Source organism: Nicotiana attenuata, unplaced genomic scaffold (genome assembly GCF_001879085.1).
Source record: "Nicotiana attenuata strain UT unplaced genomic scaffold, NIATTr2, whole genome shotgun sequence".
In the NCBI taxonomy this organism is placed as follows: Eukaryota; Viridiplantae; Streptophyta; class Magnoliopsida; order Solanales; family Solanaceae; genus Nicotiana; species Nicotiana attenuata.
In genome coordinates this window covers 374393-399844 of record NW_017670306.1, presented here as the reverse complement: position 1 = coordinate 399844, position 25452 = coordinate 374393, and the positions used below count along the sequence as shown (strand labels likewise).

The 25452-nt window shown below is 38.2% G+C and overlaps 1 pseudogene; it reads right to left on the bottom strand.

Annotated features, from left to right (window-relative positions):
* The window catches only part of LOC109237549, a 39945-nt pseudogene that overhangs the window by 1725 nt on the left and 12768 nt on the right, over positions 1-25452 (bottom strand).

The following is a 25452-nucleotide window of genomic DNA, read 5'->3' as shown; positions in this document are numbered from 1 at the left end:
TTGATATATAAAAGATTAATGAAATGCTAATCTCTGTCCGGCCAGATAGTCAGCTTGCTTGGGACAAGAGCTTACCTATGAAAAGCTCAGCTAGCATCTCGGTGCTCCCTGGTTATATTAGCAGATTTAAACTGAGAGATCCATCGAGAATAAATTAATATAAAGAAAAGATAAAAAGTGTGAGTCCTCACAGCGAATCCATTGAATAACACCTGCAAAGACATGAAGAAATTAAACTGTGGTGAATCCTTCTTTTTGATAATTCCTTAAATATCATATGGAGGATGAAAAGAATGTTGTTAATTAAGGAGAATATCTATATCTATATCTATATATATTAAAGCAAGAAAATTATCATATATAATGGATATTATGATTAATCCAAGTGGCAAGGTAATAAATGTCAATAGTATATGATAACTTTATTCTATATTTAACTATTTTAGTTATATATATATATATATATATATATATATATATATATATATATATATATATATATATATATATATACGGAATTTGAATTAAAAAGATAATTTTAAATTTATAGATAAAGTTCTATAATTCGATTTAAATAAAAAATAAAATTTATCTTTTTTTATCATGTTATCATACTTAATTCGGTTAAGGATCATATGCAATCATGTTAGGAACTTTTGTTTTTTTTTTTAATTATTTAAATACTACTTCGCCTCTAGAAAAAAAAACTACTCCATATAACTAACACTCTTTCACATTTGAAATCCTATAAGTATAGTTCTTTGAAACACTGTAGCTAGATTTGAATAGAACAAAATTCTTTTAAAATAAATGTAATATATAGGGTACACGTCTATGTTTATCTAAATAACAAAAAAGAGTATACAAAATCAAATAAAAGTTTACTTACATATATAATAAAGTAAACATACATGCTGGAGAAAGAAACATCACAAAATCAGTCAATATTAAAAAAAAAAGTTATTTCTTTTTTCTTCTTGAAGAATATTTGTTTGAAGTTCAATTTGCATAAATGGATATCAAACAAATAACAAAACTTTGGCTATACAATTGCTATCATTAATTTCAATTTAGCACATTCAAGAAATTGAAGGATATAACTGAAACCCCTTTATTTAGCTGTAGTCAAGCCAATATTGCAAGGGTATAATATTTTTTTGTTGAAGAATATTTGTTTTGTATCATTAGATTATGTGAAATGTTTTTTTTCAAACTCAACAAGAGAGAAATTGGTTTCTAATTGATAGTTTCTATAGCGACTTTTAAGTGTAACAAAGAATATATATAAAAAAAAAATTGATATGACGTGAAATATTTTTTTTAAAATGTAAATAAATTATTTGGAAAAAACTCTTTACTTTTTTAATTCAAAGATTAAAAAAAGATAAGATATTCTTGAACATTAGCAGAGAGTTTTGAAGTTATTATAATAGAAGTTATATCATGGATAAACTCAAAAAATCGAAATCTTAAGGAAAATTTTGCATAATATCCGGCCATATTTATTGTTTACTTTGTATAGCTAATATAAATAGATGATATACCGACAACACACGATTATACACATATTATATATGAATTATATATAAATTACACATCATTCAATTTTTTAATTTAAGTGGTCGGGTGCACCTATTTAGGCTGGTTAGATAAAGCCAAAAGAAAAATATAAAATAATTTCAACCAAAGACTAAAAATATAATTAAAGTTCATATGTAGACAATTTTTTATTAAAACTCATCCTTTTATAGTGAAATAAATTAATTTTGTGTAACAAAAGAAATAATGACATAATAAATAAGATAAAAGAAAATAAATATTGAAAAAAATGTTAGAAAGATCTAAAAACGAGAAATAAAAGATGACAACAAGTTTTCTTCTTATGTTTCATCTTTGTTGAGTATAAAAAATTTGAAAGTTTATCTCATCGATTTCAAATATTTTTTTTCCAACTCAAATACATAGATTATAAGATAAGGATATCTTAGAATATTTATTTAATTAACATTATGTGTCGTTTTTAAAAAATCACCATTACTAACAAACTGATATGATATTTGGATTTGAATTGGAATTCTATTTGAGTAGTTTGCATTGAGGTTAAGCCAAGTATGGTGTCAAAAAATAAATTACTTGACAAATTTAAGACAATATATGCAATGTTTTATAATAATAATCAACTAATTTAACATTTAATGATTTAAAGAACAAAATTTTTGTATATATAGGGTATTAAAAATTTAAATTCCGGGGCTAGAGATATCGATAAACTTAAAGTGGAGTCATACTGAAATAAATCCGTCCAAAGAATCACTTAAATTCTTAGATAGCCGATTAAAGTGAATTTTAAATTAAGGATAATATCTTCACTTGCATCATTATAAAGATAATTATTATTGTCACGACCCAAAATCCATTAAGGGTCGTGATGATGCCGGACACTGCTGTCAGGCAAGCCAACCAAATACTTAATTAAACTCCAATTTTAACAATTTTGGAAACCAAGATTTTCCTTTAAATTTCATAAATAAAAAGATAATTGCTTCAATTCAAATTAAATACTAGCAATCAATACAAAAATATTTAAAAATCACCCCAGAACCCGGTGTCACAAGTGCATGAGCATCTACTGATAAGGAAATAAAATACAATACAACATCCGTCCGAAATACAGTGGACAGAAAGAAAATACAATTTTCTGGAAGGGACTTTACTAGCTGCGGGCCGCCTCGAATTATGCAACTCACCTAGTCCCCGAATCATCCGTGCTGCTATGCCCAGTGGGCTTCTAGAGATAAATATATCTGTGCAACAAAAATGCACAGAAGTGTAGTATGAGTACGTAAACAACGTGTACTTAATGAGTATCCCGTCTAATCTCGAAGAAGTAGAGACAAGATGGTCAACTTCGACACTTACTAGAGGTCAATTGACAATATACTAAAAATGTGAGGAAATCATGGATTTATATAGCAGTCCTAGTTCACGAAGCCAGAAAACAGGTAAACACCTTCAACAAATAATCAAGGATTTTCAAGATTTACTCTTTATTATCTTATCAATTTATATCAAGCCACGAAGGACACATTTCACATTTAAAATTCTCAAGCAACAATATAACATGCGCAAATCACACCGAGGCGACTGCCCGATCCAACAGAAATAAACTGTGCACTTGCCGAGGGTCGACGACGCGCCTATAGATGCATCTATTTAATCTGCCGAGGCGTTCGGCCCGCTCCATAAATAAACACATACCCTGCTCGCGAATCATGCATGCGACGCAGGTACACATAGAGATACATGCTCAATCAGTCAATTAAGAACTTATCGGGAATATTTATCCAAATAAAATAATTTCTCTTTTTAACAATTCAGGAAAAATGATGTTTAATTTCCTTTTAAATTCGTTTACTAATCCAAGGTGATTTAAGCAATTCAAGCTATCAATAGGTTCATAAATAATCCAAGTATAACATGCTTTCGGGCCCTAACTACCCGGACAATGGCATATTAGTAGCTACGCACGGACTCTCGTCACCTCGTGCGTACGTAGCCCCCGCAAATAGGAGCACATAATCAATTATTTCACCTATGGGGACAATTCCCTCTTACAAGGTTAGAAAGGAGACTCACCTCGCTCCGAAGATTCATAACCGGCATTCCACGCTCTTCCGAAGACTCTAATTGATGCGCCACGCTCCAAAACTAGCCAACGGTTACGAAAATCCATTAATATATGCTCAAATATTCGTTACGATCTAATTTATAGCAATTCCTAACTCCGACCGAAAAGTTGCCCAAAACGCCCTCGGGCCCACGTGCACGGAATCCGAAATTTTTCGAAGATAAAGATTACCCATGACCTTGGGAACTCAAATATATAATTTCACTAAATTCCATACTCAAAATCGTGGTTAAATTCCAAGAATATAATTTCTAGGTCTTTCTACCAAAACCCCCAAATTTCAACCAATTTCATGCTCAAATCCTTATATAATTGATGTATTTTAACTTAAAATGGATGGGGATATATTACCTTGACGTTGATGACGAAAATCCCTCTCTTGAAGCTCCCCAAAAATCGCCCAAGCCATGAAAAATGTGAGAGAAATGCGCTCAACCCCGATTTTAAACAACCATTCTGCCCCAGCTATTTTCGCTTCTGCGGAAATATTTCCGCTTCCGCGGTCCCGCTTTTGCGGACCAAGAGCCGCTTCTGCGGACACTAGGCTCTAGCCCAATTTTCGCTTCTGCGGACGGCCCACCGCTTCTGCGGTTCCGCTTTTGCGGATCTAGGGCCGCTTCTGCTTCACATCGAACCGCTTCTGCGGCTTCTTCCTCGCTTCTGCGGGGCCGCTTCTGCGGTCCCAAATCCGCAGAAGCGGAAATACCAGAAACAGCAGCTCCAGCCCTTCTTCAAACTCCAAATTCGATCCGTTAGCCACCCGGAATCCACCCGAGGCCCCCGGGACCCTAACCAAACATACCAACCAATCCCAAAACACATTACGGATTCACTCGAGGCCTCAAATCACATAAAACAACGCTAAAATCATGAATTGACCTCCAATCCAAACTCAATGAACTTGAAAAATTCAAACTTCTATTTCCGATGTTTAAACCTATCAAATCACGTCCGATTGACCTCAAATTTTGCGTACAAGTCATATTCGACATTACGGACCTACCCCAACTTTCGGAATTGGATTCCGACCCCGATATCAAAAAGTTCACCTCCGGTCAAATTTCTCAAAAACCTTCAAATTTCTATCTTTAGCCAAATGGCTCCAAAATGACCTAGGACCTCCGAATTCACTTCCGATCGCGCTCCCAACTCCAGAATCACCATACGGAGCTATTCACACACTCGGAATCCCAAACAGACATCGATAGCACTGAAATGCACTTCAAGCCAAACTTATGAAATTCTTCAAAAATGCTAACTTCCACAATAGGCGCCAAAACGCTCCCGGGTTATCCAAAACCCAAACCGGGCATACGCCCAAGTCCGAAATCATCATACGAACCTGCTGGAACCTTCAGATCCCGATTCCGAGGTCGTTTACTTAAAATTCCAATCCTAGTTCATTCTTTCAACTTTAGTCTTCCGAAATGAGAATTCTCTTTCCAAATCAACTCTGGACTTCCCGGAATTCAATTCCGACCACGTGCACAAGTCATAGTACCTGAAATGAAGCTGCTCACGGCCTCAGGCTGCTGAACGGAGTGCTAGAGCTCAAAACGACCGGTCGGGTCGCTACATTCTCTCCCACTTAAGCATACGTTCGTCCTCGAACGTGCTGAGAACTATACTGAAGTAGTCTGAAATCACTGTTTAACACCTCATGCACCTTCCCGTGCTACCACAACTCAGTTGAGCGCATTTGCTCGATCAATTCGGAAGATATTTCCTTTTATTCAAGTAGATAGGCCTTAGAGCCTAATTCCAACATCCGGAATTCTCTGTCAGGCCTGTTTCCAACATACGAGCACCGTATCAATCACCACACGCTGTACCCAAACATGACTGCGTAACTTTGCTGAATTCACACCTTGCATCATTTTACTCACCGGACCACAATAACATTTTCTGATCAACTTAGTTGAAATTCCACGAATCTGATGCCCCCATTGCACCCCATGACATACACATGTCTTACTCTAACTCTTACAATACCGCCACGACGGAAGAGATGTGCAGAAATTCATAATCAACTGCCGAGTCAACCAATCATTGAGTCTATACTTCTGACAAGAAACTTTACCACATTCTGAACCAAATAATGATCTTTGCTCCTTAATATATTTCACGTAATCAGGTTGCACTGAATCCTAAATCCAACAATCTCGTCTCACCCAGCACGAACTGCTCAGGCAATAAGCCATCCCGACATGACTAAAAGTCTCATATAATGCCACAATGTGCCAATAGGCTACCAATTAGAATGCGATACAAAAAGGAAAATGAACTCTGAAAAGGAGTTTCAATTACCCCGCTCGCGAATCATGCATGCGATGCGGGCGCACAACTAATATGAGCTTTCCTCGGAAAATAGGAAATAGAACACATAAAAACAAATATGAGGAACTGTACCGAACATCACACTGTTGCGACGTGCAACCCGATCCAAACAACATACCCATGGCGGCGTGCCACCCGATCCACACATTGAACTCACATAAGGAGATATACGTCGAGCTATATTGCTCGCTAAAACGAAATACCAAATATCGGTCCGAAACACGATAGGTGCATAATACCATCCCTGAGGGAATAGATAGCGCTATAGGCTACGAAATTCAAGCACAACTGAGGTGCGATACTCGATCCGAATCTCAAGAGCCATCCTGCTCATATAACATCATCGCTACGCGGAATCGCAACACATAAGAAATTTACCAAGCCGTCTCACAAATCATACGACGCAATATATATATCATTGCACGAAATAGCTGACGACAAATAACACCCCGACTGCTTTTCCATAAGGAACGCTTGCTGAAATGAACACAACTGGCCTGACATAGGGCCCATATTCACGCTTAAATCCATCCACCGACCTCAAGTCGATCCTGATCGTATCAAACTAGGCCAATAACCTTTCAAAGGTCCATACTAACTTCCCCCTTCTTATAAGACACAAGAATAACCGTCATAACTGGAGTACTCATCCACAGTCCACAACTCAGAATCCGAGTGCCCTCCAGGCATCAATTCTCAATTTAACGAAATTACTACAACCTTCATACTTGGTTTAAATCTTTAATCAATCAAGTGACTACATGCCTCATTTATACAATCTTCCTGTGGGACACACTCCCACAACCTACCATAACAAATAACTGGGTCTTACCTCCAAACCACCGGCCGCACTAACGCTGAAAAGCGATCAAGAATCATTAACCAGGATGCAAAGCCTTTTTCACAAAACACCGATCTCAGGTAACGCTGAAGACAATACCAGCTTACCTTAAACATCGAAACTCCTTTCCTGCTTATCTGAGCTCGTGACATCCTTGTCCACACCGAACTGTTACCTTGATCTCCACTTCAATTCCATACCACTCACGGCACCTAACATGTCAACATACGATAGAACACACTTTCCATCATAGATTCGGAACCACTATTAGGTTAACACTTCATCATATAAAACTTTCCACTTAACTCACTTCAGGAGAACCATGGCAGCACACAGGTGAATTCTCATGACCGTAGAATATGCAAATCTCTAAGTAGTGGTGTAACCCCACCATAACCCTTCCAAGATCCGCCTATACGCAATAGGTTGGAATACCTCTGAATAAAATCAATTACGGCGGCCGACAGGCCTCACACGTACCATCACAAATCACTTGCATAACTTGATCACGCTGAAGGAACTGATCACTAACACCAATATGCCAAATTCAACTATGGCTAATCAATCTACCTTCTTCCAATTTATCCTTGATTGCCTTAGAGATAATACTAACTCCATCCAACACATAACATACTCCATCTACACTTATCTCGAGTGACCTTGAATCACGAGACCATGCTGTCCCGAATCCCACGAACCACTTCATACCTTCCTTGCGCGCATATTCGCACCCTCAACTGATATGCCCATGCTGCTAATCCTATTACGAATTCGAAATCTCTTCTCATTTTCCTCTCAAGTTCTACACTGCAAGTCGAAACATCATAGAACACTCTGTGCCTCTTCTCATAGGCTGCTATCAAGCTCGATTCTAAACCATATCTATAGGCTCGAAATCATTAGGCATCACACTTTATCTTTTGAATTTACTAGGACCGTTGTTGAGAGCCACCCGCTCTGACTTGGCCCCGAATATAATCAATTCCATAAATCTTCTAGCACATAAATACCCCATTGGTGATGCACCTAGCAGATCCCTTCCCTTGGAACCCGCATCTTTACAAACACAATCTTGAATCCTTCCCCAAGTCTGAACATGGGCCAATAGGGCCAACGATAGCCCACCTTTAATTATTCCTCTGCTCAAATTACCACTTATGGTCTTTTCCCGTAGCTGAAATAGCCCATCAATATGCTAATAGCCAGAAACCTCGCAAGTAATTAACCATGCAACCCCATCATAGGCGGTGGGACTCTCCCACTTAGCTCGAAGCCACTATTACACAACTCTGGAATTTACCAGGATTCTTAATCTCCTATTGACATAATCCTTGCGCAATCCACTGCCAACATGCTCGACATCTCACTGTAGAAACCCCCCTTTTCATACTCAGAATCATCAACAACATTTCGCACGACCGATCCCTTTGCTGTATAACCAATAGAATGCTTCGCAGAAGCTCGCCAACCACGCGATCGCTAACCTGCTCACAGGGATGAACTACCCGTAGAAATCACTCCCGACATCTTCCAGCGCTGCTACATGGGGTACAATCATTACGACATCAATACCCCATCCTGAGTCTGAGCTCACTTTCCAGCTGCACAGGTCCATTTGCCCCTCGTGGACATCATTTAAATGTGCGGCAACGTCCTTCCAATTCAAAGCTATGCTGCATCCTTCTTCATTTAAGCTGCTCTTTTTGGTTATATTAAATCTCCTGCCGCACAAGAACCCCTACTTCAAATTAGATCCGTAGGCTTCAATCGCCAGCCACTAAAATCCCCAGATCACTCCAGGCCTTCCTTAAGGTGCGTAACCATCCTACCACCAAGCCCATATGCAGCATCCGCCGCTCTCCCACTTTGGGCAAACTCACTTCTTTAATCAGCTACCTGACATTTGCTTCATAAACCTGGCCATTTAGAAGTTTAAAACTCCGCCTGACACTTCCCGCACGTATTTCTCATCTTTTGCTGCTCGGTTGTTGACTTAATAAAATCTATCTTCATAGCACTTGAGTCCACAAATCGCTACTAACTTTAAACCTTTCCGAAGGTCATCCTTCTCGAACCGCCAACATTAGAAATACTGATCCAATCCCGAACCACCGCACCCTGCAATATCTGACAGTTGCATCTCTGATACTATTTCACCATATTTTGCCCCAAAGGCGAATTGTAGCAGATCATAACACCGACAAACTTAGTGCGTTCAATTAGGACAAAGACACCCCATCATAGGAGAAAGCTCCACCACGCTTGCAAATACCAAGTCTCATTACCTCCACCAGTCCACATCTGACCATCCTTAGTTCGATTACCTTTCCCCCTGCCGGGAATAAAATACTGAACCTCTTGACTATGCACTGAGTAAACCTCCCTCAAAGTCATTCACTGCCCCTACACGTAGGCAACACCCTACCATCATATCACTACTGCAGAATAGTCGTTCATAAGCACCGTGGCAACTTGTGCCTAGCCTCAAGCCCTCAAAAGTACCGCTACTGGGATGAAACAACAAATTATTCTTCCATAAAGCGACGACAATGATCTGATTAGCTATACAGGGAGAAACATCTCGTATCACATCTGCAGTACCATTACGGTTCTTCAATTTTCGATTTATAACAAGCGCTTTGCGTCGCATAAGATTGAGTAGGAATGAATTAAAGGCATACGCCTCCAGGGATCAAATCGCATGATAAGGAATCAAGAAGGGAAGTACTCCTAACTATCCTGCAGCCTCCCGAGGATAAGTACAGACGTCTCCATACCGATCCGCGAGACTCTACTAGACTTGCTCATGACTCGTGAGACCCTAGGAACCTAGTGCTCTGATACCATGTTGTCACGACCCAAAATCCATTAAGGGTCGTGATGGCGCCGGACACCGCTGTCAGGCAAGCCAACCAAATACTTAATTAAACTCCAATTTTAACAATTTTGGAAACCAAGATTTTCCTTTAAATTTCATAAGTAAAAAGATAATTGCTTCAATTCAAATTAAATACTAGAAATCAATACAAAAATATTTAAAAACCATCCCAGAACCCGGTGTCATAAGTGCATGAGCATCTACTGATAAGGAAATAAGATACAATACAACATCCGTCCGGAATACAGTGGACAGAAAGAAAATATAATTTTCTGGAAGGGACTTTACTAGCTGCGGTCGGCCTCGAATTATGCAACTCACCTAGTCTCCGAATCATCTGTGCTGCTATGCCCAGTGGGCTGCTAGAGATAAATATACCTGTGCAACAAAAATGCACAGAAGTGTAGTATGCGTACGTAAATAACGTGTACTCAATGAGTATTCCGTCTAATCTCGAAGAAGTAGAGACGAGATGGTCAAATTCGACACTTACTAGAGGTCAATTGACAATATACTAAAAATGTGAGGAAATCATGGATTTATATAGCAGTCCTAATTCACGAAGCCAGAAAACAGGTAAACACCTTCAACAAATAATCAAGGATTTTCAAGATTTACTATTTATTATCTTATCAATTTATATCAAGCGAAGGGCACATTTCACATTTAAAATTCTCAAGCAACAATATAACATGCGCAAGTCACACCGAGGCGACGGCTCGATCCAACAGAAATAAACTGTGCACTTGCCGAGGGTCGACGGCGCGCCTATAGATGCATCTATTTAATCTGCCGAGGCGTTCGGCCCGCTCCATAAATAAACACATACCCTGCTCGCGAATCATGCATGCGATGCAGGTACACAGAGAGATACATGCTCAATCAGTCAATTAAGAACTTAATCGGGAATATTTATCCAAATAAAACAATTTCTCTTTTTAACAATTCAGGAAAAATGATGTTTAATCTCTTTTAAATTCGTTTACTAATCCAAGGTGATTTAAGCAATTCAAGCTATCAATAGGTTCATAAATAATCCAAGTATAACATGCTTTTGGGCCCTAACTAACCGGACAATGGCATAATAGTAGCTACGCACGGACTCTCGTCACCTCGTGCGTACGTAGCCCCTGCAAATAGGAGCACATAATCAATTAATATCACCTATGGGGACAATTCCCTCTTACAAGGTTAGAAAGGAGACTCACCTTGCTCCGAAGATCCATAACCGGCATTCCACGCTCTTCCGAAGACTCTAATTGATGCGCCACGCTCCAAAACTAGCCAACGGTTACGCAAATCCATTAATATATGCTCAAATATTCGTTACGATCTAATTTATAGCAATTGCTAACTCCGACCGAAAAGTTGCCCAAAACGCCCTCGGGCCCACGTATCCGGAATCCGAAATTTTTCAAAGATAAAGATTACCCATGACCTTGGGAACTCAAATATATAATTTTCACTAAATTCCAGACTCAAAATCGTGGTTAAATTCCAAGAATATAATTTCTAGGTCTTTCTACCAAAACCCCCAAATTTCAACCAATTTCATGCTTAAATCCTTACATAATTGATGTATTTTAACTTAAAATGGATGGGGGATATATTACCTTGACGTTGATGATGAAAATCCTTCTCTTGAAGCTCCCGAAAAATCGCCCAAGCCATGAAAAATGTAAGAGAAATGCACTCAACCCCGATTTTAAACAACCATTCTGCCCCAGCTATTTTCGCTTCTGCGGAAATATTTCCGCTTCCGCGGTCCCGCTTTTGCGGACCAAGAGCCGCTTCTGCGAACACTGGGCTCCAGCCCAATTTTCGCTTCTACGGACGGCCCACCGCTTCTGCGGTTCCGCTTTTGCGGATCTAGGACCGCTTCTGCGGTCCTGGGCTGCTTCACATCGAACCGCTTCTGCGGGGCCGCTTCTGCGGTCCCAAATCCGCAGAAGCGGAAATACCAGAAGCAGCAGCTCCAGCCCTTCTTCAAACTCCAAATTCGATCCGTTAGCCACCCGGAATCCACCCGAGGCCCCCGGGACCCCAACCAAACATACCAACCAATCCCAAAACACATTGCGGACTCGCTCGAAGCCTCAAATCACATCAAACAACGCTAAAATCATGAATCGACCTCCAATCCAAACTCAATGAGCTTGAAAAATTCAAACTTCTATTTCCGATGTTTAAACCTATCAAATCACGTCCGATTGACCTCAAATTTTACGTACAAGTCATATTCGATATTACGGACCTACTCCAACTTTCGGAATTGGATTCCGACCCCGATATCAAAAAGTCCAGCTCTGGTCAAATTTCTCAAAAACCTTCAAATTTCTATCTTTAGCCAAATGGCTCCAAAATGACCTACGGACATCCGAATTCACTTTCGATCGCGCTCCCAACTCCAGAATCACCATACGGAGCTATTCACAGACTCAGAATCCTAAACGGACATCGATAGCACTTCAAGCCAAACATATGAAATTCTTCAAAAATGCTAACTTCCACAATAGGCGCCAAAATGCTCCCGGGTTATCCAAAACCCGAACCGGGCATACGCCCAAGTCCGAAATCATCATACGAACCTGCTGGAACCTTCAGATCCCGATTACGAGGTCGTTTACTTAAAATTCCAATCCTAGTTCATTCTTTCAACTTTAGGCTTCCGAAATGAGAATTCTCTTTCCAAATCAATTCTGGACTTCCCGGAATTCAATTCTGACCACGCGTACAAGTCATAATACCTGAAATGAAGCTGCTCACGGCCTCAGGCTGCTGAACGGAGTGCTAGAGCTCAAAACGACCGGTCGGGTCGTTACAATTATTATAATATTTTTAAAGTTTTAGAAATTGAAATTTCAAAATAGAAATATTTTTTGAAAGATAAAATCATACCAAATAAGAGTTCAAGTCATAGTATAAGAGTCACGTCATAATCAAAGAATTGTTTATATCGTGTCAACCTTTGTGCTTTGCCATAAATATGAGTTATTATTTCACTTTGTGGCTATTTTTAGGTTCCAGTGACACCTATGAGAATAGTGCAAAATAAAATTATCACTACAAGAATTGAAAATGTTAATCATTTTTCATGTAGTGTTTCTTAATTAATATTTGATGATTATCTATGATTATTTAGAAAGTTTAAATGTTTATTTACATATAATTCAAATAACTCAAATATTTAACATGGTTAATGCCAAATATCAAAATGGAGTAAAAAAAATTCACTAGCTAAAGAATTTTTTANACTAGAGTTTTAATATTTATAAATATGGTAAGAAAATCATTTAAAACAATCCCTGAAGGATTCAAGTAGTTGGCACAAGGCCCAATGATAACAATTTAATCTATTTTTTATAAGGATATCACGAAACTACAAACAAATAGGTTAGAAGTTTTTTTTATTAAGCGGGACGGACCAAGTCACAATCTCCGACGGTGCTCTACCCCCACGCCCGTTATCCGGCGTGCAAGTCACCTCACATAGCACTACGTTGTGCAAATTCGGGGTTTCAAACCCTCAACACAGCATTTACATTTATTACTAACCTCAAGCCGGCCAAAGTCCTAGCTTGCTATGCCCTTGCCTTTCGAATTCACCTCTTCGCGCGTCGAATCTGACCAAAACCACAACGAATACGTCACAATATGCCAAGGAAATATAACCCAATCGAAAAACATCGAAAATCACGAAGTTGGCAAAACCCGAGCCCCGCGCCCACTTCTCGAAAAATTATAAATTTTACACCACCGGATTCCTTATCTCGCCGCGAGTCTATACATATAAAGAACACCAAAATCGGAGTCCAAATGACCCCTCAAATTCCCAATTTTTGTTCTCTTAGGTTTCAAGCCCTAAACCACCATTTTTGACCTTAAATCCTTGAGTTTTCAGTGTAATTTCATGTGTTTGCTCCATAAAATCGTGCTTTTGGTTTAGAAATTCTTAACTCAATGAAGTCCCTTGATTCCTCTCCTCCAACTCGCCCAAATTCTCCAAGTCCGAAGTGAAAATATGAAACCCTTTCAAAAATTCGCGAAGGGAAATAAAAACTATTCTGACCAGTTATTTCCGCATCTGCGGCTCCATGGCCGCATCTGCGGCTCCCGCTTTTGCGTTCAATGCACCGCTTCTGCGGACATATCCGCTTTTGCGGTTTAACATCCGCTCCTGCGCCTCCCGCTTCTGCGGACCAATTAACGCATCTGCGGATCCCCATAAGAGCTCAAATACCGCATCTACGGTCCTCCTGTCGCATCTGCGACTCCGCAGATGCGGTCACCAATTCTGCACCTGCGGTCCCTGCTGCTTATGCGTCTCTCCTCTCGCTTCTGCGGTACCGCTTCTGCGGTCCCAATTCCGCAGAAGCGAAAATACCAGAAGCAGCACAGGTTCTGCAATCTCTTAAGTTCAAAGCTTCCCGTTAGCCATCCGAAATCACCCCGAGGCCCTCGGGACCTCAACCAAAAATACAAGCATGATCCAATACCTTATTCAAACTTGCTCCAATCATTAAAACACCTCAAACAACACTAAAACCATCATTTCTCATCGAATTCAAGCCTAAGTTCTTCTAATACTTCCGAAACACGCATTCGATCAGAAACCCAACCAAAACACCTCCGAATGACCTGAAATTTTGCACACACATCCAAAATCACCTAACGAAGCTACTGCAACTCTCGGAATCTCATTCCGAACCCCGGGTCAAATTCTCACCTACCAACCGAAATTCGCCAAAATACTAACTTCGCCAATTCAAGCCTAATTCTACACCGAACCTCCAAAATCAATTCCGATCGCACTCCTAAGTCACAAATCATCCCCCGAAGCTAGCCAAATCATCGGAATTCCAATTCGAGCCCTCTAACACAAAAGTCAACATCCGGTTGACTTTTCCAACTTAAGCCTTCTTAAAAGAGACTAAGTGTCTCATTTCTTATCAAAAAACCATTCCAAACCAACTCTAACACATCAAATACTGATAATGAAACTTAAAGAAGCATAAAATGGGGAAAACGGGGCGGTAACTCACGTGACGACGGGTCGGGTCGTCACAATATCGTGTCAACCTTTGTGCTTTGCCATAAATATGAGTTATTATTTCACTTTGTGGCTATTTTTAGGTTCCAATGACACCTATGAGAATAGTGCAAAAATAAAATTATCACTACGAGAATTGAAAATGTTAATCATTTTTCATGTGGTGTTTCTTAATTAATATTTGATGATTATCTATAATTATTTAGAAAGTTTAAATGTTAAGGTTATTTACATATAATTCAAATAACTCAGATATTTAACATGGTTAATGTCAAATATCAAAATGGAGTAAAAAAAATTCACTAGCTAAAGAAATTTTTATATTTTTAGATAGTCAACTAAAATGAGTTTCGAATTAAGAATAATATTTTCAATTATATTATTATAAAAATAATTATTGTTGAAAATAATATTTTAGAAACTGAAATTTTAAGAAAGAAATATTTTTTAAGAGATATCAACACACTAAATAAGAGTACAAGTAGTAGTAAAAGAGTTAAGTCTTATCCAAAGAATCATTTATTGTCTCAACATTTGATTGTTTTGCCATAAATATGAGTTATTATTTTGCTTCCTGACTATTTTTAGGATCCAATGACACCGGCAAGAATTGTATGAAAAAAGAAAAATAGAAGAAATGGTTAATTTTTTTCATGCACTTAATTAATATCCAATGATTATCTATATTTACTGAGAAAGTGTAAATTTTAAGATTATTTACATACAATCCAAATAATTCAAATATTTGACATGATTAGTGTTCGCGCATCCGCGCGGATACTAATACTAGTACTAATTAAATGAATAAGTAAACAAACAAGTAGTCCTTACCAAACCTTTCTCCCACATTCAGAGAATAATGAAGCTCAAACCCATAGATGATTGGTTGATGAAAATCAGAAAGAGAAATGTTGTTGATATGTTTAATGTTAGGCCAAGAGGTCAGGGCTACAAGTTCCACTCTAATGCAGAGGTGGTCGTATTAATAGCAAATGGACAGTTGCACATGAAAATAGGCTCTGCTACTCTTGTAATATATCCATTATAACATTAGGATAAACATGATATGAGTAAAAGATATTATTGTATGGGTGGAAGGTATGATGAGAGCATATATCTTGTGTTTGTAAAGATGGATCAACAAGATGAGAGCATATATCTTGTGCTTGTTGGATGATATCGATATAATGGTTTGGATGAATGGGGAATGGCTATAAACTCAAAGGAATGTACGGATGTGTATGTGTTTTACAAGCAAGAATTGATTGCATCTGGATAAGTAGGTTTTCCTTTGAACTTTCCGTAGTGAACTTATATCGGATATACTCGGTCAATCGGTAGATTTGATATCTTTGAACCGTCGAGCTTTGTTGTATACCTAGACAACATAAGTCACACAATTAATCCTTAACCATCTATGGTTCTCACGGTTGTGTTCGTTTCAGCCATGAACACCGCCTGGTTTCATGAGTGCTTAGAGAATGGGAATTTACTTTCATTCTCCTTGAAGCGGCTTACACTTCACACTCACATAGGTATTCCTAAACGTGTAATCCTAAAGACACACTATCTGGTCATATCCTGCCAGACTTAGCAAATCATTAAAAAGCTTTAAGCTTTATTGACTCATCAAAAAAGCCTTAATGCTTTACCTCGTTTTTGGACATTGTCTTCATCATGAGAATGGGTTCAGTTAGTTGACAATGTTGAACCGTCATTCATAACTTTGTTTGATCTCTTTGAACCTAGCTCTTGTGATCTCCAGTCTGCTAGGTCGAGTTACCGCCATGATGACTTGTCCTAGGCCTTTAACCCCATTCCCTTTGATGATCTTTCAACTGCCTCTCTAGATAGGCCTTTTGTAAGTGGATCCGACACGTTATCTCTTGACTTTACATAGTCAATTGTGATAACACTACTAGAGAGTAGTTGTCTAACGGTATTGTGTCTCCGTCGGATATGACGAGATTTTCCGTTATACATAACGCTCCCTGCCCTACCTATTGCCGCTTGACTATCACAATGTATACATATAGGTGCCAAAGGTTTGGGCCAAAATGGAATATCTTCCAAGAAATTCCGGAGCCATTCAGCTTCCTCACCGGCCTTATCTAAAGCTATCAATTCAGATTCCATTGTAGAACGGGCGATGCACGTTTGTTTGGATGATTTCCAAGACACTGCTCCACCCCCAATTGTGAAAACATATCCACTTGTTGATTTAACTTCAGATGATCCGGTGATCCAATTTGCATCACTATATCCCTCGATCACGGAAGGATATTTGTTATAATGCAAAGCATAATTTTGGGTGTGTTTCAGATATCCCAAAACTCGTTTAATTGCCATCCAATGTATTTGATTGGGATTACTTGTAAACCGACTCAGTTTGCTAATAGCACATGCTATATCTGGTCGCGTACAATTCATGATATACATCAAACTTTCCAATACTCTTGCATAGTCCAGTATTGAGTCACTTTCACCTTCATTCTTTTGAAGTGCATAACTCACGTCAATTGGAGTCTTGGCAATTTTGAAATCCAAATACTTGAACTTGTCAAGTACCTTTTCAATGTAGTGAGACTGTGATAATGCTAGACCTTGTGGAGTCTTGCGAATTCTGATTCCTAAGATCACATCAGCAACTCCTAAGTCTTTCATGTCGAATTTGCTAGCCAACATGCGCTTTGTAGCATTTATATCTGCCATACTTTTGCTTACTATCAACATGTCATCAACATATAAACAAACAATGACTTCATGACCTGGAGTATTTTAATGTAAACACATTTGTCACACTCGTTGATTTTAAATCCATTTGCCAACATTGTTTGGTGAAATTTTGCATGCCATTGTTTGGGTGCTTGTTTAAGTCCATAAAGCGACTTAACAAGTTTGCACACTTTCTTTTCTTTACCAGGAACCACAAAACCCTTAGGTTGTTCCATGTAAATTTTTCCTCCAATTCTCCATTTAGGAAAGCTGTTTTAACATCCATTTGATGAATTTCAAGACCATACACGGCCGCTAGTGCCACTAACACCCTAATAGATGTTATCCTCGTTACTGGCGAGTAAGTGTCAAAGTAATCAAGGCCTTCCTTTTGTCTATAACCTTTGACAACAAGTCTTGCCTTATATTTGTCAATAGTGGCATCAGCTTTAATTTTTCGGTTAAAGATCCATTTCGAACCTAAAGGCTTATTTCCTGGAGGAAGATCAACCAATTCCCATGTATGATTATCCAAAATTGATTGAATCTCACTATTGACTGCCTCTTTTCAAAATGCTGAATCAGAAGACGACATAGCTGCTTTAAAAGTTTGAGGCTCATTTTCAAGCAAGAATGTCACAAAATCTGGTCCAAAGGACGTAGATGTTCTTTGACGTTTGCTACGCCTTGGATCTTCTATACTTGGAGTATTTTCCTTTGGTTCTTCCCGAGGTCGTTTAGGTTTTTCACTTAACGACTCGCTTTCAGTTTTATACGGATAGATGCTTTCAAAGAATTCAGCATTATCTGATTCCATTACCGTATTAACATGAATCTCGGGATTATCAGATTTATGAACCAAAAATCGACATGCTTTACTATTTGTAGCATATCCAATGAAAACACAATCTACTATTTTTGGTCCAATTTTAACCCTTTTAGGTAAAGGAACCTGTACCTTTGCTAGACACCCCCACACTTTGAAATATTTCAAGTTAGGTTTTCTTCCTTTCCATTTTTTCATATGGAATAGATTGCGTTTTGCTGTGCGGTACTCCGTTGAGTATTCGGTTAGCTGTAAGGATAGCTTCCCCCCACAAACTCTGCGGTAATCCGGAACTTATTAATAAAGAATTCATCATTTCTTTTAATGTCCGATTTTTCCTTTCCGCAATTCCGTTGGATTGAGGTGTGTAAGGTGCAGTAGTTTGATGGATAATTCCATATTCCGAACATATTTCTGCAAACGGAGATTCATATTCTCCACCTCGATCACTTCTAATCATTTTGATCTTTTTATTCAATTGATTTTCTACCTCATTCTTGTATTGCTTAAATGCTTCAATTGCTTCATCCTTACTATTAAGCAAATAAACTTAACAATATCTAGTGCAGTCGTCAATAAAAGTAATAAAATACTTTTTCCCACCTCGAGATGGTGTCGACTTCATATCGCAAATGTCAGTATGAATTAAGTCTAAAGGATTTGAATTCCTTTCAACAGACTTATAAGGATGTTTTACAAACTTAGATTCAACACATATTTGACATTTCGATTTATACACTCGAATTTAGGCAATACTTCTAAACTAATTAATTTCCACAAGGTTTTATAATTGACATGTCCTAAACGAATATGCCATAAATTATTTGACTCCAATAAATAAGAAGAAGCTGAGATTTTATTCATACTGTCAACAACCATTACATGAGTTTGAAAAGGCCCTCCGTGAGGTAGCCTTTTCCAACATACATTTCGTTCTTGCTTACAACAACTTTATCAGAAAAAAATACACATTTGAATCCATTCTTTACAAGTAAAGAAGTAGAAACTAAATTCTTCCTAATAGTAGGAACATGAAGAACGTTGTTGAGCGTTAACACCTTGCCGGAAGTCATCTTCAGGAATATCTTCCCATAACCTTCAATCGTGGCTGTTGCATTATTTCCCATGGAAATTTCTTCTTCGGGACCAGCAGTAGAGTAAGTCGCAAATGCTTCTTTGATAGCACAAACATGTCGAGTGGCTCCAGAGTCAATCCACCACTCCTTCGGATTTCCAACTAAGTTGCATTCCGAAAGCATTGCGCAAAGATCATCAATATCATTATTCTTCTCCACTATGTTGGCTTGTCCCTTCTTCTTATCCTTTTTCGGGAGACGACAATCAGGGCTTTTGTGACCGACTTTTCCACAATTGTAGTAGCTGCCCTTGAATTTCTTTTTGTTCTGCTCCTTAGTTTGTCCAGAAGACCTCTTCCTCTTCTTACTTTTTGGAGCAGTCTCTTTAACGATATTAGCTCCCATGATCGTTGAATTTCCGCGAGACTTCTTCTCGGCTGTTTTGTTGTCTTCCTCGATCTTTAGACTTATCACAAGATCTTCCAACTTCATTTCTTTGCGCGTGTGCTTAAGATAGTTCTTGAAATCTCTCCACGAAGGAGGCAATTTTTCAATCATAGCAGCCACTTGAAATGCTTCATTTACGACCATACCTTCAGCAATAAGGTCGTGAAAAACAAGTTGAAGCTCCTGAACTTGGGCTCCCACAGTTTTGCTGTCTATCATTTTATAGTCTAGAAACTTGGCAACCACGAACTTCTTCAAGCATGCATCTTCTGTCTTGTACTTCTTCTCAAGTGCGTCCCATAATTCTTTCGAAGTATTCATTGCACTGTACACATTGTACAATTCATCTTCTAAAGCACTTAAAATATAGCCTTTGCAAAGAAAATCTGCCTGCTTCCACACCTCAACAACCATGAACTTTTCATTATCCGGCATGTCCGCAGCAGGCACTGGAGGCTCTTCACTAGTGAATTTCTGCATACCAAGTGTGGTAAGCCAGAAGAACACCCTTTGCTGCCATCCTTTGAAATTGGTTCCAGAAAATTTCCCCGATTTCTCAGCCGGAGGAACAACAGTGCGGCTTGACGAGGCTATCGTCGTTGCACCAACAGTCGCAGAAGGATTTCCATTTTCATTTGCCATTTCTTACTGTCAACAACAGAAGAAATCAATTAATGGAAAAATCAAAACAGTAAATAATACTGTAATGAATAAGCAGTACGTAAAAAACAACTAATGTTTTTATATATACTGTTTTACAGAAAAACGATGAAGTTTTTATGTTCTTCAAATCGTTTTCTGAATTTCAATAGCCTGATGAAGTTTTTATATCTTCAAATCAGAATAGTAAAATTCAAACAGAATACAGAATATAATAAAACTAATTTCCTTAAGATTGTTATATATCTGTATTGCTGAAAATAAATTAAATAATAATCTTTCTGAAAACAAAAATAGAAAGTTAATAGAAATTAAATTCCGAAAAACAGTAAACTTCTTCAAAATAAATTCTGAAAACGTTGTAGGAACAAATCGAGCCCACTGAATACACAGTGTGTCCTTAAGGAAATTATTCCTCTCAACTACCCGAGGTTCTGGAATATATCCTCCTAAGATAGAACGATTTAACTTACCAGTGTATCGGTACCTAAAACTCTGGTGATCGGCGAACCACTCGATGGTCGTAAAACACACTGGAATATTTTGTGCAGAAGAAGAAGAAGATTCAGAAAATTTTGTAAGTAAATATTCTGGGATTTGAAGGTACATTTATAGCCAACTTGGTGCTGTTTCTGAAGAGGTCTGCAACCTTTCAGAACAGCCATAGCTGTTGGAACCGGACCGGGTCGCGGGTCATGGGTTATTTCGAATTGAATTTTCTTTAATTAATTTAATTAATTAATTAATTATTTGAGAAGAATTTTGTCCAAAAAGATTAATCAATCAATCTTTGACAAAGCCGGAGCCGGAGCCCGAGCCGAGCGACGACGACGGCGTGAGGCTTGCCTTCTTCTTAGCTCTTTAAGAGCTAAAAGATGAGCTTCTCTTTATATACACAAAGATTTTCTTTCCTTCTACCAATGAGGGACAAAGTGCATAAGTGAAATGAACTCATTCAAAATTTCACTTCCCTCCATTTCTTTTTCCACCATTTTCCATTCACACCTCTTTTGTTATTATTTATTAATAACAAACCCAACATTATCTGGATCGGTGTTTAAGCGAAAAGGGTAGCTTATGTTATGGATGTGGCCACAGGCACAAGGGACACAATATGCATTGCATGTTTGAGGATGAATATTTTAGCAGATTAATGCATGGTTCCCCTAAACATTTGTGTAGCAGTGTGCTTCTCTTCTTTTCCTATTCCAAGAGAGAAACCATTTTGAAGAGAGAATATTACAACAGAAAGTCATTTAGTATTACATTTTTCTAATGTACCTTTAAAGTTCCAATCAGTGTAGCGCTAATCAAGTGAGACGGATTCCGTATGGTTAAGGCTTTTTTAAGGAGTATACAAAAATATTAAAAGACATATACCAATTATTAGTCCTTCACGCAAAGAAGTTCCTGGAGGAAGAGGAAGTCATTGCCGTTTACCTTTTTATTAGTGATGGACATAGAAATGCCATGTTTCCGTGTTGGGGCCTGAATTTTCTTTCTCCCCATTATTGCCAATTAGCAAACAAGCTAGTCTTGGGAGACTCATCTACTCCACAAATTTTCATTTGTCTGGAAAAGTCAAACTTGGGAGTAATTGGACAAGGTTGCCAATCACATACACTAACTAGCTTCAATGCATAACTAATACTCCCAGCTTGTTCCGAAATAAATGACATATTTTTAAATTTGAAAATAATTCAACTTTAAACTCTTCATTTTACCCATGTTTACTCTTAATGAGAAGGTTTTATATCCATAAAAATATAATGGCCTCACAAAGCCTTTACCCCCTTAAGCTTTTAAGACCACAAGTTTCAAAAGTTCTTCTTTTTTTCCTTAAACTCCGTGCCGAGTCAAACTACCTCATCTAAATTGAAACTGAGGGAATAATCCGTTTGGCGATCTTTCAAAATCAGCTTAGGTGGAAAAAAGCTTTTTTTCAGAAGTGCTTTTCAGAAAAGTATTTTTGGCGAGAAACAGTTTGTGTTTGACTAAGTAATTTGAAAAATACTTTTGAGCAACAATTAACGTTTGGCAAAACTTTTAAAAAGTATCTTTAAATGTATTTTTTTCAAAAGTAATTTCGAGGAGAAACTACCATTTTCTGCTTTTAGTCAAAAATACTTTTTTCATTCTAAAAGCATGGTCAAACACTTTAATTTTAGGAAAAAAAATATTTTTGGCCCAAAAAAAAAGAAAAAATTTTTGACCAAAAAGAAGCTCGGCCAAATTGGCTAAATCTCTAACACTGTTTTGAGTTCCATTTCTTTGAGAAATATCGGAAATGAACACTTCAAATTGCCACTAGGGATTAGTCAGAAAATTAAGGCATATAATCAAATGGTATACCGGTGGGAGCTTTTAACAAAATTGTTGCGTCCTTGTTTTTCACTATAATCACTTCTCCTTCCCGTTCCATGTTTCCCTAGTAATAGGAAAAAAGTAATATTAGACTCTTAAGAATAATGAAATGCTAATTTTGTACAGCCAAATCCTACAAGCGTGGTAACGGAACAAGAGAGTAGTCAAGTCAAAAGTAATTAAGTAGGAGGTCACACTTAGAATGGCTCCACATTGTTTTGGTGTAGTCAGGATGCTTCTGCGACGGCGAGATTTCTCCCTCCTCTATGTGTGTGAAGGATAAGAGAGTTAAAAACTTAAAATTGGGAAGATTGTGAGAGATAAAATATTACAAAAATGGGATATCAAAATCAAGGAATGAAGTGGTTGGCAAAATTGCTACAAAATGAAAAGTATTGTTAAGTTGGGGTTGAAAGTGTCTATATAAAATGTAGTTAGTTCTCCTAAACCAAACTGATTCATTTATTTATCAAAACTAGGGGTGTTCAAACCGAACCGGAAAAACAACACCAAACCGAAAAGTCAAATCGAATCTATTACTAAAACCCGATAAGGTTTGGTATTGTGCTGTCACGACCCGGATTTTCCACCCTCGGGAGTCGTGATGGCGCCTACTAACGGAGCTAGGCAAGCCAAATATTTAAACATTTTCGGATGACAACACAACAATAATAAAACAACGAGTCTTTAAATAAATGCGGAAGTCTTAAAAAAAAAGGAACATAATAACTGAAAACCCAAAATGCGGAAGTTTAATATTTCTCTACCCAAGACTGGAGCCGCAATCTCACGAACTACTAAAAAGTGCTACAAACAAGTCTGAATAGAAAATGCCTAAATGTCTGTCTCGGTACAATGAAAACAAACTGAAAACATAGAAAGGGACTCCGGCCTGCGAACGCCAGCTAGGCTACCTCGTAAGTCCCTGGACTGAAGTCAGCTCCCGATCGATATCCTACTGCTGTGGTCCAAAAACTGCTCCGGTACCGTGATCTGTGCAAAAGAGCACAGAAGTGTAGCATCAGCACAACCGACCCCATGTGCTGGTAAGTGCCTGGCCTAACCCCGACGAAGTAGTGACGAGGCTAGACAGGACTACCAAATCAACCTGTGCAGCTCAATATGTATATGCAATAAAAGGAAAGAACAAAGAAATTAAACAGTTAAGAGGGAGGGGAGCATGCTATGAGGGAAGTACAACCCGAATGTAAAGTCAGCAATTTAAGCAAATAACCGTACAATAACAATAATTAATGAATACAGGAAAATTTAACCATTCGCACGGCACCAACCTTCGCGCTTTTACTCTCATTCTCACCAAGAGCAATCAAATAAAGTGCACGGCATCACCCTTCGTGCTTTTCCTCACATAACTCTCACATCATGGCACGAAATTTCCCTTCGTGCAAATATCATCAAAACATGGCACGGAATGACCCTTCGTGCAAGTATAATCAAACATGGCACGGAATGACCCTTCGTGCAAATATCATCAAAACATGGCACGGAATGACCCTTCGTGCAAGTATAATCGAACATGGCACGGAATGACCCTTCGTGCATTATCACTCTTCCTCACCCAAACAGCAGTCACAACCAAACGGGGCGAGGGGATAACAAATAATAAGAAGTGTCCCGGCAAGGGAAATACACAATTAAACAGCTAAATCCCTGCAAGGGAGCAACAACAATAACTTTCATATCCCGGCAAGGGAGATAATCAATATACTCAAACCATCCGGGCAAGGGATTAATCATATCTCTTTCTATCCCTTTCATTTCTTACTCAATAGTCTTTTTGTCGTTCGAGCCAACACTTCAAAGAATTTACAATTCATAATTAATCCTCATACTCTTCACATTGCATAGAATTCATCAATTAACATGGAAGAGTCATAACAACATCAGAATAAGTACAAACAAGGACCCACGGTCATGCTAGACACTGGTGTATAGATACTCGTCACCATGCCTATACACCGTACTCCACATTTAGCAATTAGCAAACAACACTCTAATCCTATTCCCTCAAGCCAAAGTTAGATCAAACACTTACCTCGAATGCTCCAAACTCAACTCAATCCTCTAGTATAGCTTTACCCCTCGAATCCACCACCAAACCGCTCGAATCTAATCACAAATTACTTGAAGGTATTAACAATGCTACTTGAATAAATTTGAATGCATGAAAATGAATTTCCCAAAGTTTGTTCAAAAATTCCCAAAATGCCCCCGGGCCCACGTGGTCAAAACCCGAGGTTCGAACCAAAACCCGATTACCCATTCCCCCATGAATTCAGATATATAAGTTATTTTGGAATCGGACCTCAAATTGAGGTCCAAAACCCCCAAATTTAGGAACCCTAGTTCTACCCTAAATTCCCAAATTCCCCCATTAAAATCCTTGGTTTGAAGTTGAAATTATGTTTAAGGATGTTAAGGAGTATAGAAAATCAGTTAGAAATCACTTACCAATCGTTTTGAAGAAGTAGAATCGTTTGGAAAATCGCCTCTTATGTTTTGGGTTTTGAAAAAGTAAAAAATGACTGAAAATCCCGACTTTATATACT